Source organism: Anopheles gambiae, chromosome 3 (assembly GCF_943734735.2).
Source record: "Anopheles gambiae chromosome 3, idAnoGambNW_F1_1, whole genome shotgun sequence".
Taxonomy (NCBI): Eukaryota; Metazoa; Arthropoda; class Insecta; order Diptera; family Culicidae; genus Anopheles; species Anopheles gambiae.
In genome coordinates, this window is record NC_064602.1 from 26,578,174 (window position 1) to 26,593,715 (window position 15,542).

The following is a 15,542-nucleotide window of genomic DNA, read 5'->3' on the forward strand; positions in this document are numbered from 1 at the left end:
TACCAATAACGCGAAAAAATGCCATTCCATACGCGATGTAAACTACACCAGCACCACTGCCATTGCTCTGAGAGGGACGGGACGAGGACAAATCAGAGCAAACAGGAACAGCAGATTCGACGCAGTGCTGGGCTCCGCTGCAGGGTCGTTGCTCCGGTGTTCCGGTGTTCCGTTGCGAGGAGGGTGACCATTTTTCGGCAAACGGCGATGAGCTCACGGGCACTTAATTGAGTCAAATTGAGACGAAGATTTAGAACCAGGGGTCCGCAGTGCGTACGCGGAGGGAAAGCCCCTTCAGTATGGCTAAACACGGCCGGTTCCTGCTTTTGCTCGGCGAATCCCATGCCGAGGCTAACAATTTCCTTTCCGATGTACCTGCTGCCAAACTCGGTGCCTCGGTCGTATCGTTGTGACGGGGTGCGTTTTTATGTTTGCTCACCCATGGCCGCAGGCAGCGATACCCTCGAGGAGGCGAACAGCAGCAGCAGCTCTTGATTTGTACCGCCAGGGCGCACCGACGACGACGACGACGACGACGGGAAACGACGGAGCGCTATATTCCAATTTTTATGAGTCAATTTCAGCTCAGCGTGACCGGAACGGGTGCGTGTCTGGGACCGGGTGTTATGATGCTGCGTCTGTATGTGTACGTGTGTGTATGTATGCCTTCAGAACGTAACGGCGGAAGACAGAACAGTGAGCGTTCCCGTGTCCCGGAAAGTGCTGCGTCTAGCAATTCAGCAATTTATCTTTGAAGTTGTTTTGCAGAAAGAAGGGAGGGAAAGCGCGCGGACGCGCGCGCTAAACCTTATGTTCGGTTATGGAGGGGACAGTCAGCCCTTACGCGACTCAATTGGCCACCGGGGGCCATTGTGTGCGGTAAGCGGTGGACAAAAATTATGCCTCAAATGTGTGCAATAAATGTAACGCGCCGCATGGTGGACCGGGCAGAGCGCGGCAGACGAGACTCTTAAGGATGGTATTTTCGCTCATATCAATCAGTTTTTTGGAAAATTGACGTTTTTCTTGTTCCGTTTTTTTTTCGCCATTCCCTCTTTTTACGATAAGCACTTTGATTCAAGCAGGGTGATGCATCTTTCTATTACAAATTGTACAACTAGCGAGGGCGATGCTTTGTGCCATGTTCACAGGGCGTGTTATAAATCCATTTGATGAGAGGAATGGATTTGTTCGAAAAGGGGATTTTAATACGGTAGGGGATGTTTCGGTGCGTCATTGTACTTGGAGGGATTTGAAAAGAATGAGTGATTTCAAATAAAAATGTCAAATAGAACGTCTTAACGTGTATAATTATATGTCTTATTGATTCAGGATGAAAGTATCAGTGAAATTCGACGTTTTCATTGCATGAATAATTACGATAAATAAACTGAAAGAAATGAAATATTTTTTTTAGTATCAAATATTTTTGATCTTGTTTATCTTGTCCGGAGTCTAATACAAATCAGTGGAAACTGTGTGTTTTGATGAGTTTTTGCAGAGAAAAATAATAAAAATTGAATTAAATAATGTGTCAACCTATAAAAACTGTTTCAAATCCTTATTATGAGTTCCAACCAGGGTAGAAGAGCTCATTGAATCAATTTCTCGTCTGTAAGTTCGTATGACAAATCATAGATGTACTGTATTTCGCTGCATAAGTAATTGATGCTTTATACATTCGCTTAGGAATTAACATTAAAGAGAAGGGGTTCTTGAAATATAACGTCAAGTTGTTATGAGTACCAATTACTAGTAGAGTAATCCTAACTCCTGGTAACTCCTCGAGAACTCTTTAATGCAGATTTTGAGACACACGATTTTCTAAATTTGATTGCTTTTTAAGCAATTTTTAAAGATTTCTTGCACAGTGTACTTTTATACTTAAGCTTATCAGCGGTTACATTGACGCCCCGTTTATTCTAGAACAAATTAATTTTCAGGCACCTAGTAGGAATATATGGCAACGTCCCTTATTTAGTGCTGATTCAAGGTCCACGGTGTTTGATTCTAATGATCCACTTTTGAGAATGATAAACTCTTATAGCTCTGTTAACAGCATTGTCGATCCTAGCGTAAGCGTAAGTGTTCTAAAACAAACTGCCTTTACCGACGAGTGAATCTCTTATTATTTTTATCAATTTATTTTTGTGGTCAGCTTTTATTTATTTGCTCATGAGCTCAGTTTTTGTATTAATTAGGAATTTAGTATTAAGTTATGGAGGCCAGCATGGATAGAAAACTTTTTTAAATAAATAAATGAATAAATAAATAAATAAATAAATAAATAAATAAATAAATAAAATCAATTGTCTAATGCAAAATAAATCTAAAGCATATTTACACGAATAATAGCTATATTTTGGCTGAAACCGCGATTTTAGATATAAATTCGAGACACGAAGTTTCTTCTCGACCCACATGAATAGTGTATCTCTGGGACAACCTGTAATTTGTAAGACAATGCTTAATTTTCCAACTTTCTGCATCAATCGCAGTACAAAATAATCATGCACCATTTTCTCGTTTGTAGTAGCCAAGAGTACAAAAATCGATGTGCAAATACAGGCTTAATAGACAGACTAACCAAAACAACAATGTGTGAAACGGTTTTTGGATAACCGTCTCAGAATGGGTTTTACAATGTACAATGAATAGTACAATGACTATCAATTGGAAAGTGAATGAATAGCCACAATCACAATAAAAATAGTCATAATAACTGTAATAAGAGCTTATTTTACGTTCGGTTTTGCGAAAGAAAGTTTTTCGCTCGTATTAAGCTCACAAACACTCACAAACATACAGACACAACACAGTAATAACGCCGCTAAATCACAACTATCCTTTACGCTCACGCTAATAAAGCCTAAATAGAGGGGAGTTAAAAATAATGAAACACATACAGGTGAATGACTTCCCCGGTAATGCCTGCCCGTGCTGGGTGGGTTACTACTACGCTCCGTCTTCAACCGGTACCGGATGTAGTTTTCGGGGGTGAACATGAAAACCCCTTCCCCCGAGCGCTGGTGGCGATGGCATTACCTATTTTATTAACGGACCATCCATAAAAAGACGGAAAAGGTGCGCAAAGTCATGATTTATGCTCCATTTTCTCTCGCGCGATACGTTTTGGCCCGCCGTACCGTTTGGGAACTAAATGTTGGGCTCCGCCGGAGAGTCCGCGAAAACGGCGAAGAAGAAAAACAACACCGAACAGAAACTCTTCCCCCGTGCCTGTTTTCCCGCCCGATCGAGATGCTTCGACATCGCCCGGCAAACGACACCGAGCACCTAACTGCTGCTGCCGAAATGTTTGTGGTGTCTTTTTCGGGTCAATTAGCCCGTCTACGGTGAAACAAATAATGATCGGTTCAGTTATTAAGATCATCAGCATTAAGCTTATTGGTGAAGAGCAGTGGCTGGAACGATGACGGGGGGGAGGCGAGTTCGGTGAACGGTCCAAACTGGGAAGAAATTCAATTACAGCATGAACAACCGCGGGAAAGCGAACGAAACGGAGTCGGTTGGTAGTTTGGGTGTTAGTTACGCTTGGGATGGTTTTGGGCGATTGAAGTTTGTTGCGGGCTTTTGTTCAAGGGGTCCGCTTTAGCGTTTTGAATTTTTGAAGCAATTTTTGGCACAATGTTAAGCACTTCCTCCCTTTACCCCCGCAGTGCAATGCTTGAGCCAACCGTGATTTGTTAGTGCCATAGGCCACTCCGCAGTGAGACAACAAGGGAAGCAGGCACAAACCTGCCGATTACCTTAACCCCGAAAGCGGTGCAGCGTTGTGGTTCGTGCAGCTCGGATAAGCTTCAGCTGATGTCGTCGCCGCCATCTTTACGTCGCGGGGCTGGATATTATTGCGCGCGCTGGCAGAAACGATCGTTTGAATCATCCCACATTGTCGTCGCAATGTTGACGGTACACCCGTGCCGAACGGCCATCCCATCAGTTCCGCCAGAATGCACATGAATCCATCATTAAAATAATAGACCACGGAATCGAGGGACTCGAGCCAAGGGTGTAGTTGGTCTTAGACGAGCGTGGAATGTGGGGAGTCTTTTCTCATGGGGTTTTTATTTTTACTGCACCGCTGCTGCTGCTGCTTCGCCAACCGTTCTCCGCGTAGCATGGTGAAGGTGGTGCAATTAAGAAAAATCAAAGCAACTAAGCAGTATTGCGTGTGTGTTTGTTTGTGTGTGTCGCTAGGTTTGATGTGAAATAGTTGCATGCACGTTTGTTTTTCTCGTGTACAGAACTTTCAGAGCATGGCAGCGGTTCATCGCTTTCATGAAGGTTCATCGTTGTTTGTGAAGCTGCTTCCTTTAGGTTTTACCTGCACTATTTTGTGCTGTGTGCAAACAAATCGTTTTACAAAAGCTTCGCTTTCTTTGGTTGCAAAAGAAGATCTGTTCTGTAATGAGCGTGTTTAGTTTTTGTGTGTGCAGATGTAAAGCAAATCTACACATTCATCGTGCGTGCGTCACGCAGCTTGTCTACTTATTATGAATTGAAGCATCATGGCAGGATAGGAATGTTTAGATAAATGTGGTCTGTGTTGATGGCAATATTGCAAAATGTATATCATTAGATTTCTTCTTATTATACATTAAATTCAATGAAACGTTCCATGTAGTTAATAGCTCAAGAGGACATTGCATGAAATGGTTTCAGTCCTGGTAATTTTTTTAAAGCTATACTTTCTAACCATTTCAGGTTACCTGATTTATGTATTTCTAGTAATTAGTAATAGTAACCTAATAATTTATTCCCAATTTCATCATAATACAATGTTTAACAATTTTAATTATTGTTCGTTACTCCATGTATATTTGCTCTTAACTCTAAGCTCTTAATTCTTTTCAACATTTGCTCTAATTCTATTAAATGTTTAATCCTATTCTACTGCCTATTGCCCCATGAAACATTTCTCCTTAAGCACTTGTCTATTCTTTTCAAACGAGATACTAGAAGGAGAAAGAATAGAAAACTTTTATAAATTAAAAAAAAGGTTGAAATTCAGGAATGAAGTTTTTGATTGGTGACAAGTCAAAAAATAATAATTAAATTTTATTTATTCATAACTTATCTGGCCTTTTATGCAATCTATCAATACTTTAATGCTCATTAATGTATTCCAGCACTACTAAATTGCGGTTGAACTATGCGATTTTTACTTTAAACATATTAATGCAAGTCTGCTTAATGTGTTTACATAAATAAAATACTACACTTGTGATGGAAAATACAAAAATGAATTTTCAAGCATTTTTACGCACAAATTATCCTTTCAAGCACGAATTGTACGATCGTAGAAGGCTTTACGATGGGTTTGATATAAACATTATAATCATTATTATCATCATTATCATCATCATCTTTATGGCAGTAGGGGGGAAAAATAAATCAATTTTTGTTTATCAATTTTGTGTATTTCAAAATTGATAATTGTCAATATAAAAAGATGTTTAAAACAAGATTTGATTTACTTTGCTCGAACCATTTCCTTGCTGCACCTTTAAGTTTGTTGTCAACACAATTTATGATTCAATAGCTAAATTTATAGCATTGACATTGCTACATTTTTTTCTATTCTGATATCACATAAATCTTTCAACTTCGATTTTGTTATAAGAGATCCCAAACACAATAACAAAAATCAAGGGTAACATTTCGTTTCGTCACAACCGTCACCTTTGATTACGATCATTCACCTGTGGTTAGCGCGAGTACAACTGTCTTGGTACGATGAAAATTAACAACATCAAGCGTGCTGCCAAACCGTAACAATCTCAGCGCCAGCAGACAATTCCAACTGGGAAAAGTTTCCACCCCGAAAAACCCCAGCAATCCAATCAGCACCCAATCCAACCAGCCCGTACCAAACCGCGATCGAAATGGAAAGTTTCCGCAAATCGTCACAAAGGTTGCATTTCGATCAAAGCGGGGTAAAAGCGGCGGGAATTAATTTTCACGCTACAAAACCGCTCATTCCCGGGACTGGGGGAAAGTCTTCCCCGTTCAAGAGTCGATCGCCGCCAGATGAATTACCGTACCGCAACAGGCAAGCAAGCAAGGCAAGTGGCCAAATGGAGAAGCAACTAGCGACCGAAAGCCCAGCTCCTCGAAAGAAATAGAGAGTGAAAAGAGTAAGGCGCCGGGCACATTGAATTGCAGCCAGTTGCAACCACGAAGAATTGCCGACCATTGTTAAAAGGGGGGAAGGGTGGAAAGGGGTGCTCCTGAACAAACACCCAGAACGTCAATCAAAATCAGTGATAATCGTGCACATAAAATTAATTAAAACGCTAAATCCACATCGCCTCAGCCCCATGGGCTGATGGGCCACCGTGACCAAAAGGGCGGCGGAATGTGTGCTTTTTTTGCTGCTTTCTTGTGTGCATACTTCTGCCAACGGTTTGTTATTGCGGGCGTACAAAGATGCACGTTTGGCTGGCCGGCTCCTTGCCGTTGGGCCGCTTCTTGGTATTGAGCGGGCGCATCTTGAAGCATAAATCTCGTCATGCCATTTGTCGGCCGAGGCACCACCCGCACCGATCGTTTTCCCAGCGCCGTTTCGTTGACGCCTGGTGAAGAGAAAGTTTAAATGACCGCAGTTAGTGGAACGTTTCATTTCGTTCAGCTGCCTGGTGGCTAGCTTTTCCGTTGCTTTCTTTCCTTCCCTTGCCATCTCCATTCGTGCTGAGAGGTTCTGGTTCAAACCGTAGCGCAACACGCGTGCCGCATTTGCTTTAAAATTCGCGCTACACGCCATCCATCATGGTGCGGCGAGTGTGATTTGTGTGCTTTTTTCTTTATTTTTTTTTTGTTCGTTTTCTTCTTGCCTTCGTCTCTATTTACTTTTCAAATATCTTTAAACGGCTGCTCATGCTGGGGGGCAATTTCAAACATTTCGCTCCAAATGTGCATTTAGCGCAGATGGGTACGATGCTGATAAAACGTTTCGGTTGGTGAAGGCAGCGTCGGGGGTTTGGCAGATAGTGGCGCTTAACTCGTGGACCCGCTATCTTGGTGGACCATCACGTGAAGATGAGATTTCAGTTTGGACGCAGTTTTAACGTTAATCGTTTCGAGGGAAGTAAAAGTGCATCTCATGGTAAAGATATTGCACGCAAGTTTTCGATAGCTCGTTAGCACAAGTGGGAAAAGTGTTTTTCTGTAAACACATTTTGCGCTAGCTGTGCTTGTAATTAAAATCAAAGCTTTACAAATAGAGATAAAAACATCCATTAAAGCAAAAGTGGCTACAATTTGGATTCTATTCATTAATGGCTGCTTCAAATATGCAATAGTTGGGGCTGTGTGTGTGTTCAGCGTGATCGGATGTGTTCGTGTAGCTCCAAGCCCGGATCGGTCATAAAATAGTTGATATTGACAAAGTTTACGGAATTCAGATGCACACATCGAGAGGACTAGGTGATTTGCACAAGGATTTAGTGAAGGTTTTGCGAATACCACAGGAACCACAGCGGAAATAAGCGAAAATTATTGTCGTCGGCTCACAGTCTCGCACACAATCGCAATTCGCATAAGCAGAGGGAAGCGTGAAAACAAACAAAAAAGGGGGGATATAGGTTAGGATTCAAGGATTGATAACAGCTAAAACTCGTGTCAGCGCGGTTAGACGGCCGGATCCGAGGATCCAGACGGCGGAGCGGCACGCAGCAGCAGTACAGCGGCTCAGAAAGTTTACAGCGGTACGTACCAAAAAAAAAGACGATATGATAGCGGCAACAGCATGAATGGAACCGCGAAGACGCTCCGAACGAGAACAATCCCAATGGATTCCAAAAAAGCCAAATGCTATGGCTGTAGCTACAAAGGCTCGCATTGACACGGGCCTCACGAAACGCTCAAGCGATGTGAGCGAATTGCGCTTGCTGCTCGAAGAATCGCGCAGGGAAAAAGCGGAACTGCTTGAGGAGTCACGCAGAGAGAAAACGGAGCTGCAGGCTGTGATTACCCAGCTCCAAGTCGAGCTCGGGCTTATGCGGCAGCAGCTTGCAGAAAGCTCTGAACGGGTAGAACGCGCAGCACAGGAGGCGCGGGAAGATGCCAGGCGTCGCGAGGACACCCTCAGAGAGGAAGCCGAAAAACGCACGAAGGCGTTATGCGAAGAGGCCCAGCGCGATCGGGAGCTGATCTCATTGCTTATGGGAAACAGTTCCAAACCCAGCCATTCAAGAGGCAACCAGCAACAGCAGCAGCAGCAGCAGCGAAAACTACACCGACAACCATCACGGCAGTCACTAACTGTGCGACAGTCGCAAGAGTTGCAACCGTCACTACGTCAGCTCCAACGACAGCACCAGGAAAGTGAATTGATAGAAGAAGCCTCATTGTCAGCGGGGACACTCGAGGATTCCTTCGCAGAAGTTGTCCAGCGAAAGTCGCGTCGTTGGCAGGAGCTGCGGACGGAGCGGCGGAAACAACAACAACACCAGCAGGAGCAGCCGAGGGGGGGTCTGCAGACAACAGACGCAGCTGGTCAGCAACATCAACAGTGCGAAAACCTGCAGAGACGCTCTGCTCGGAAGAGGCCAGATGAAATATTCGTGGCACCGGGTACGGGTCAAACCTATCAAACGCTGTACGAAAAAGTTCGTTTGAACCCGAATCTGGCTGAGGAAAATCGCCAGATTCGAAGGGGACATCGAACGGCGCGCGACCACCTGCGCCTTAAACTGGAGCGCAACGCTGACGCTGTAGCCCTCATGAAAAAAATACAGGAAGAGTTAGGTGAGATGGGTACTGCGCGGGTTGTCACTGAGATGGCGGAGATAATTATCACCAATATTGACATGTTGGCCACGGAGGAGGACATCCGCAAGACATTCCAGACAGTGTTAGAGAAGGAGGCGACGCTGGCCACTATCAACATCTGGGAGCGGCGCGATGGTTCACAGCGTGCCCGAGTGCGATTGCCACGCAGCGACGCCAACCATCTCATAGATAAGCGGCTCCTAATTGGCTACTCTTGCTGCATGGTACGAGAAGCACCGAAACCGTTGCCAAATTCGCGCCGTTGTTTCCGGTGCCTGGAACGCGGCCACATGTCCAGGGACTGCCAGGGGATCGACAGATCCGGCATGTGCCTGCGCTGTGGAGCGATTGACCACAAGGCAGCCAACTGCAATAACGACCTAAAATGCATGATCTGCGGCGGCCCGCATCGTATCGCCGCCGCCTCCTGTGCGATAACAACACGGACTTGTTGATGGATATTTTACAAATAAATCTCAACAAGAGCAGGACTGCGCAAGATCTTGCGCTCAATACGATGCGGGTAGAAAAAGTGGACGTTATGCTGTTGTCGGAAATCTACGGAGTTCCCCAAAATAACGGCAACTGGGTGGTTGACTGCGACAAAAAGGTGGCCATAGTAACCAGCGGAGTGCGATACCCTATCCAGCGCATCCGAAGTGTCCGAGTTCCGGGCGTCGTGGTAGCAGACGTCAATGGGGTAACGATTGTGAACTGCTACGTTCAACCTCACATCGGAGTGGCGGAGTTTGAGGGGATCTTAGACCGGATCTTCGTATTGGCCCAAGGCCATCCACGGGTGCTGCTGGCAGGCGATTTCAACGCCTGGCATAACGCTTGGGGGAGCGAGCGTACCAACCAGAAAGGTGAGGCGCTTCTCCAGCTGGCCAACAGTCTCCAGCTCGAAGTCCTTAACGTCGGAACCGAACCCACTTTCCGGGGCTGTGGAGTAGCGCGGCCCAGTAGAATTGACGTGGCGTTTGCTAGCCCGTCTATCTGCCGTCCGGACCTGGCGACAAACCCGGCCACTTGCTGGCGAATCTTGCGGAACTACTCTTACTCCGACCATGTGTACATCCGCTACACAATCGGCGAGCTTCCAACGTCGGATCGACGAGGGATACCACGGGGACAACGCTCAGCATCAGCGCGTTTGGCTGGGACACGATGGAACACGCGACAGTTCAACTCCCAGTTATTCGAGTCATCGCTGCGGGCTTCCCAGTTTGAGGAGCGAGGCACGAGTGCAGAAAGCTTGGTGGAGGCATTGACACGGGCCTGTGACGAGACTATGTCACGCGTGTTTCCTTCGCAGGAATATACAGGCCGGCCAGCATACTGGTGGACCCCGGAAATCGCGAACCTGGTAGAGGCTTGCCGCGAGGCAGATCAGCTGCGCAACGTACCACCCAACCATCTGGGAGTGGCAGCCGAGGTCCAGCAGACGAGAAATGCATTAAAGACTGCAATTAAAGCTAGCAAAAAGCAATTCTTCGAATGTATGGTGCTAGCGATGCACAACGATGAGACGGGGCAACTTTTCCGAAAGGTCCTTTATCGTATGAAACCCACACGTACGGCACAGGAGCGCGATCCAGCGGTGTTGGAGAGAGTGGTCTCCACGTTGTTCCCGGAGCATCCCCCAGCAGAGTGGCCCACTATAGACGGAAACGAAGCTGGCAACATGGTGCCGCTTCGTGAGATCACCGATCCGGAGTTGCAAACCATCGCTAGTAGCATGCATCCTAAGAAGGCCCCGGGTCTTGATGGGGTGCCAAATGCCGCTCTTGCAGTGGCCATAACGAAATACCCTGGCCCATTCCGACAGGTGTACCAGGAGTGCCTGAACACGTCCTGCTTCCCACAACAGTGGAAAAAGCAGCGATTGGTACTCCTGCCTAAGCCGGGCAAACCACCGGGCGACCCATCATCCTTCCGTCCGCTTTGCCTTCTGGACAACGCGGGCAAGGCGTTCGAGAGGTTGCTGCTGAACCGCTTGAACGAGCACCTGGAGAATCCGGAGAACCCAAAACTGTCTGAGCATCAGTACGGATTTCGGCGCGGACGATCAACATTGCTGGCTATCCAACAGGTGGTGAACGCGGGTCGACGAGCCATGTCGTTTGGGCGCACAAACAACCGCGACAGGCGATGTCTCATGGTTGTTGCACTCGACGTACGCAACGCGTTCAACACCGCCAACTGGCAATGCATCGCGGAGGCGCTGAGAGAGAAAGGAGTTCCTCTGCAGCTGCGCAGCATTCTGCAGGACTATTTCACCAACAGGGAATTGACTTACGACACTGCAGAAGGTCCCGTGACGCGTCGAGTCTCGGCCGGTTGTCCGCAAGGATCTATTCTGGGTCCCACACTATGGAACGTCGGATACGACGGCGTGCTGCGGTTGGACTTCCCTGAAGGGGCTCAGATAGTTGGGTTCGCCGATGACTTGGCGATTCTAGCGGCAGGAACAACGCCAGAACACGCGGCGAGAATTGCAGAGGAAGCAGTGGAAATAGTGCACGCGTGGATGAGGCAACACCATCTGCAGCTGGCTCCAGAAAAGACGGAATGCGTTATGATATCCAGCCTCCGCCGAGGGCATCCTGAGATACCAATGCGAGTGGGTGGAGTTGAGATTCGCTCCAAGCAGGCGATTCGCTACCTGGGGGTGATGATTCATGACCACCTTTTGTGGCGACCGCACGTGAAAATGGTCGTGGACAAGGCCAGTCGCGTGGTGAGGGTAGTGACCAACGTCATGAGAAATCACAGCGGGCCCCAGGTAGCCAAGCGGAGATTGCTCGCCGGGGTGTCGGAGTCAATCATCCGCTACGGTGCACCCATCTGGGCTGAGGCCACGGAACGCCAGTGGTGCCTGCGGATGTTAGCAAGTGCCCAACGACACCTGGCGCAGCGAGTGGTGAGCGGATTTCGCTCCATGAGCTACAGCGTTGCTGTACTCATGGCCGGGCTCATTCCACATCACCATCTGATAAGGGAGGATGCTCGATGCCACCAGCGATACCTCGCCGACACAGAGGCGAGTCGAGTGGTCATCCGACGCGAGGAACGTGCTGTGACACTTGCGGCATGGCAACGGGAGTGGGACGCGAACGCTGCAAATCCAGGAGCCAGCCGCTATGCACGTTGGGCACACCGCCTGATTCCCGATGTGCATTCATGGATGGTACAGAAGCGGGGTGAGGTGGATTTTCATCTTGCCCAGATACTCTCGGGACATGGATTTTTCCGAGAGTTTCTGCACGTCTGCGGCTTCGCTCCATCTCCAGAATGCCCGGAATGCACAGGCTCGGTCGAGTCAGTGGCTCACGTGCTGTTCCACTGTCCGAGATTTGTAGAAGTCCGGCGCGACCTACTGGATCTGGGAACGGACGGTCCCATTACCGAGGAGAACATCGGGCGGAGGTTGCTGCAAAGTTCAGATTCTTGGACCCGAATCAAGGAAGCGGCACAACGCATAACCACAGTTCTGCAACTGCGCTGGAGAGAGGATGAGGCAGCGATGAACGCGCTTATCAGTTCCGCCTCCGAAGAGGCGACAGTCAACGCAGAGCAGGCGCAGGACGAGGCTGCAGTACGACGAGCGGCCCGAAACCGCCAAACAAGGGCCCGTAGAGCTCGGCTACGCGCGGAGCAGCTTGGCGACATGGAACTGGCGTTCGCGTTACGACTTTTGTACATGCCAGCAGCCAGTGATGCAACACCAGCCGAAGCCACACCAGCACCAGTAACAGCAGCAGTAGCACCTCCGACACCACAACGCAACCGGAGGCGAACGCAGAGACGGGTCGGACAACAACAACTATCCGACAGTCGGCTGCAGGGTCACACAGCGCAACTTACTGTGGAAATGGACCAGCGCCAAGCTACGGTGACACCATTGTCACCGCCACCATCGGGCGAGAGACAGGAGAGGCGTACTGGCCTAACACCAGAAGAAGAAGCAGCCGTTACCGCTCAAGTAACATCAGGGAGCTAAGAGAGCTGCTCAAGGCACAGAGGATGACTCCCACGCGAGTAACGGAAGGGCTTAAGCTAGGTCACAAGGTTTTTTTTTTCTCATAAAGGATGAAGGCACAATAGTGTATAAATGCGTAATAATTATAATAATAATAATAAAAAGGAAGGTCCAATCGGACGGTCTTATCCGGTGGGTAAATCCCTAACGGGTAACCCCCATCGGAAGGTGCGCGCAGTTGTATGTTAATTATAAAAAAAAAATTTGACAAATAAACTGCGGATACATTAAAAAAAAAATAAAAAAAAAAAAAATATGCAATAGTTAACAAAATTGCAAAATATTCCTTAAAATGAGCCTGTAGTTTCAGTCGTTGACGCTAAGTTTTGGCTGTAACTAACATGTTTTAGGCACCAATTTCGTGTGACAGCTCTGATGCATCAAATTTTGACAGTGCGCTTCAATCATTGTCTGTAAGGCATCAATTTTTGACTGTAAATCAATTTTACCATGCGGCAGATCTTGGAGAAGATGGCTGAATACAGAAACCATCTCTTCATAGACTTCAAAGCCGCATATGATAGCATAGCCAGGGTAAAACTGTACGACGCTATGAGCTCATTTGGAATTCCGGCCAAACTGATAAGGCTAGTTAGAATGACTATGACCAACGTCACATGCCAGGTGAGGGTGGATGGAAAACTCTCAGGACCTTTTGCTACCACCAAGGGTCTGCGCCAGGGGGACGGGCTTGCTTGTCTCTTATTCAACCTGGCGCTAGAGAGGGCCATCCGTGACTCGAGGGTGGAGACTACGGGAACCATCTTCTATAAATCAACCCAGATCCTGGCATACGCTGATGATATAGACATCATTGGTCTGCGGCTCTCCTATGTAGCAGAAGCCTACCAAGGGATTGAGCAGGCGGCAGAGAGCCTCGGATTGCAGATGAACGAGGCAAAAACCAAACTTATGGTGGCAACATCAACGGGCCTACCAATAAATAATCCAAACCTACGTAGGCGTGATGTACAGATAGGTGAACGCACTTTTGAAGTCGTCCCAGAATTTACCTATCTGGGATCAAAGGTCAGCAACGACAACAGTATGGAAGCTGAGTTGCGCGCAAGGATGCTGGCTGCCAACCGGTCATTCTACAGCCTGAAAAAGCAGTTCACCTCAAAGAACCCGTCGCGACGGACGAAGCTGGGACTATATAGTACCCATATAGTTCCGGTACTCACATACGCCTCTGAGACATGGACACTGTCCAAATCTGACGAAACCCTCTTAGCCGCGTTCGAGAGGAACAAGCTCAGAAGGATAATGACGAGCTATACGAGATGTACGGCGACCTCACTGTCGTACAGCGTATCAAGCTCGCCAGGCTCCGGTGGGCTAGCCATGTTGTACGCATGGAAACGGACGACTCAGCCCGTAAAGTCTTTTTAGGCCGTCCACTAGGACAGAGGAGGCATGGTAGGCCCAAATTGAGGTGGCAAGATGGTGTGGAGACGTCCGCCATAAAGGCCGGGATAACGGACTGGCAGACGAAGGCGCGAGACCGTGAGCGGTTTCGGACACTCCTGAGGTAGGCTAAGACCGCAAAGCGGTTGTTGCGCCGGATAATTCTAAATCAATTTATTTTACCTGATGTTTGAAACTGTCTGTTCCAAAGATATTCAATTTAAGTTAAGCAATGAAAAATGTTATTATTATTTTCTTAATATAAACATTACTATGTACATTTTGAGAGTTTAAAGGCCTACATTGATCGTACTTACAAGTGTAATTTTTATATTCACTAGCGCATCTGGCGGCGGCTGGTGGAAGTTTTTTTTAGTCGTCGAGGAAATGGTGGTGTTGGATCTCAAAATTAATAAGTTTTTCCATCGTTTTTTGATGGGAAAACTGCTGAAATACTCGCACAACATATTTATCTATCAATTACAAAGCTTTTCTAGTCCAGTTAAAGTAAAAGACATGGAAAATAACGTATTTTCTGAGGCGACTCCAAATTGTTTGGCAAAATGCTTCGGTCAGCCGTCGCCAGATGCGCTAGTGAAAATTGAAATTACACTTGCGAGTACGATCAATGTAGCCCGGCCTTAATAGTAGTGAAACAAATTGACTTGTTTTTTTTCAAGTGTTAACATTCCCTTGAGAATTTAATGATATTCATTGTGTTTTCCACTACAAACAATTGAATTCCACGGTTTATGTAGTGTTGTTATATTGTCAAATTACAAAACTTCTTTGGCACAACGAGATAAATACGCATTAAGTATTAAGCCCTTTTAAATGATTAAATTGAACAAACAAAACATATTCCTCACGACGTTACCCACTTTAATGTCAAGCCCAGATTATCAGACTCTTACAGACAAATTGCTACACCATTTAGCAACGTTCATTTTACATACGAGAGTTTTTCACGAAACAACAAGCAAATCTAAAATTAATTACATGTCATTGAGAGTATTTTACACCTTGCATTGTGACCAAATTTGGTACAACACTTTGTTCCCGTATGTCAATCATGCAATGAATCAGGTTCTGACTAGCTTACATGCTCCATCCGAGCGAAAAGTGGCAATTCGCAGAAGATGTTATTCTACCGCAATACTTTTCCACCAGTACACAGAGTTATCGTTATCACTCCGCCGCACAGTGTACCGTGATCGTTTTTTCTCCGGTTGCAGCAAGCTGAAATAACATTTCATGCTCGCTCGCAGCGACCCTTCCGCAAGTGCTACCGTCGGAAGGACGG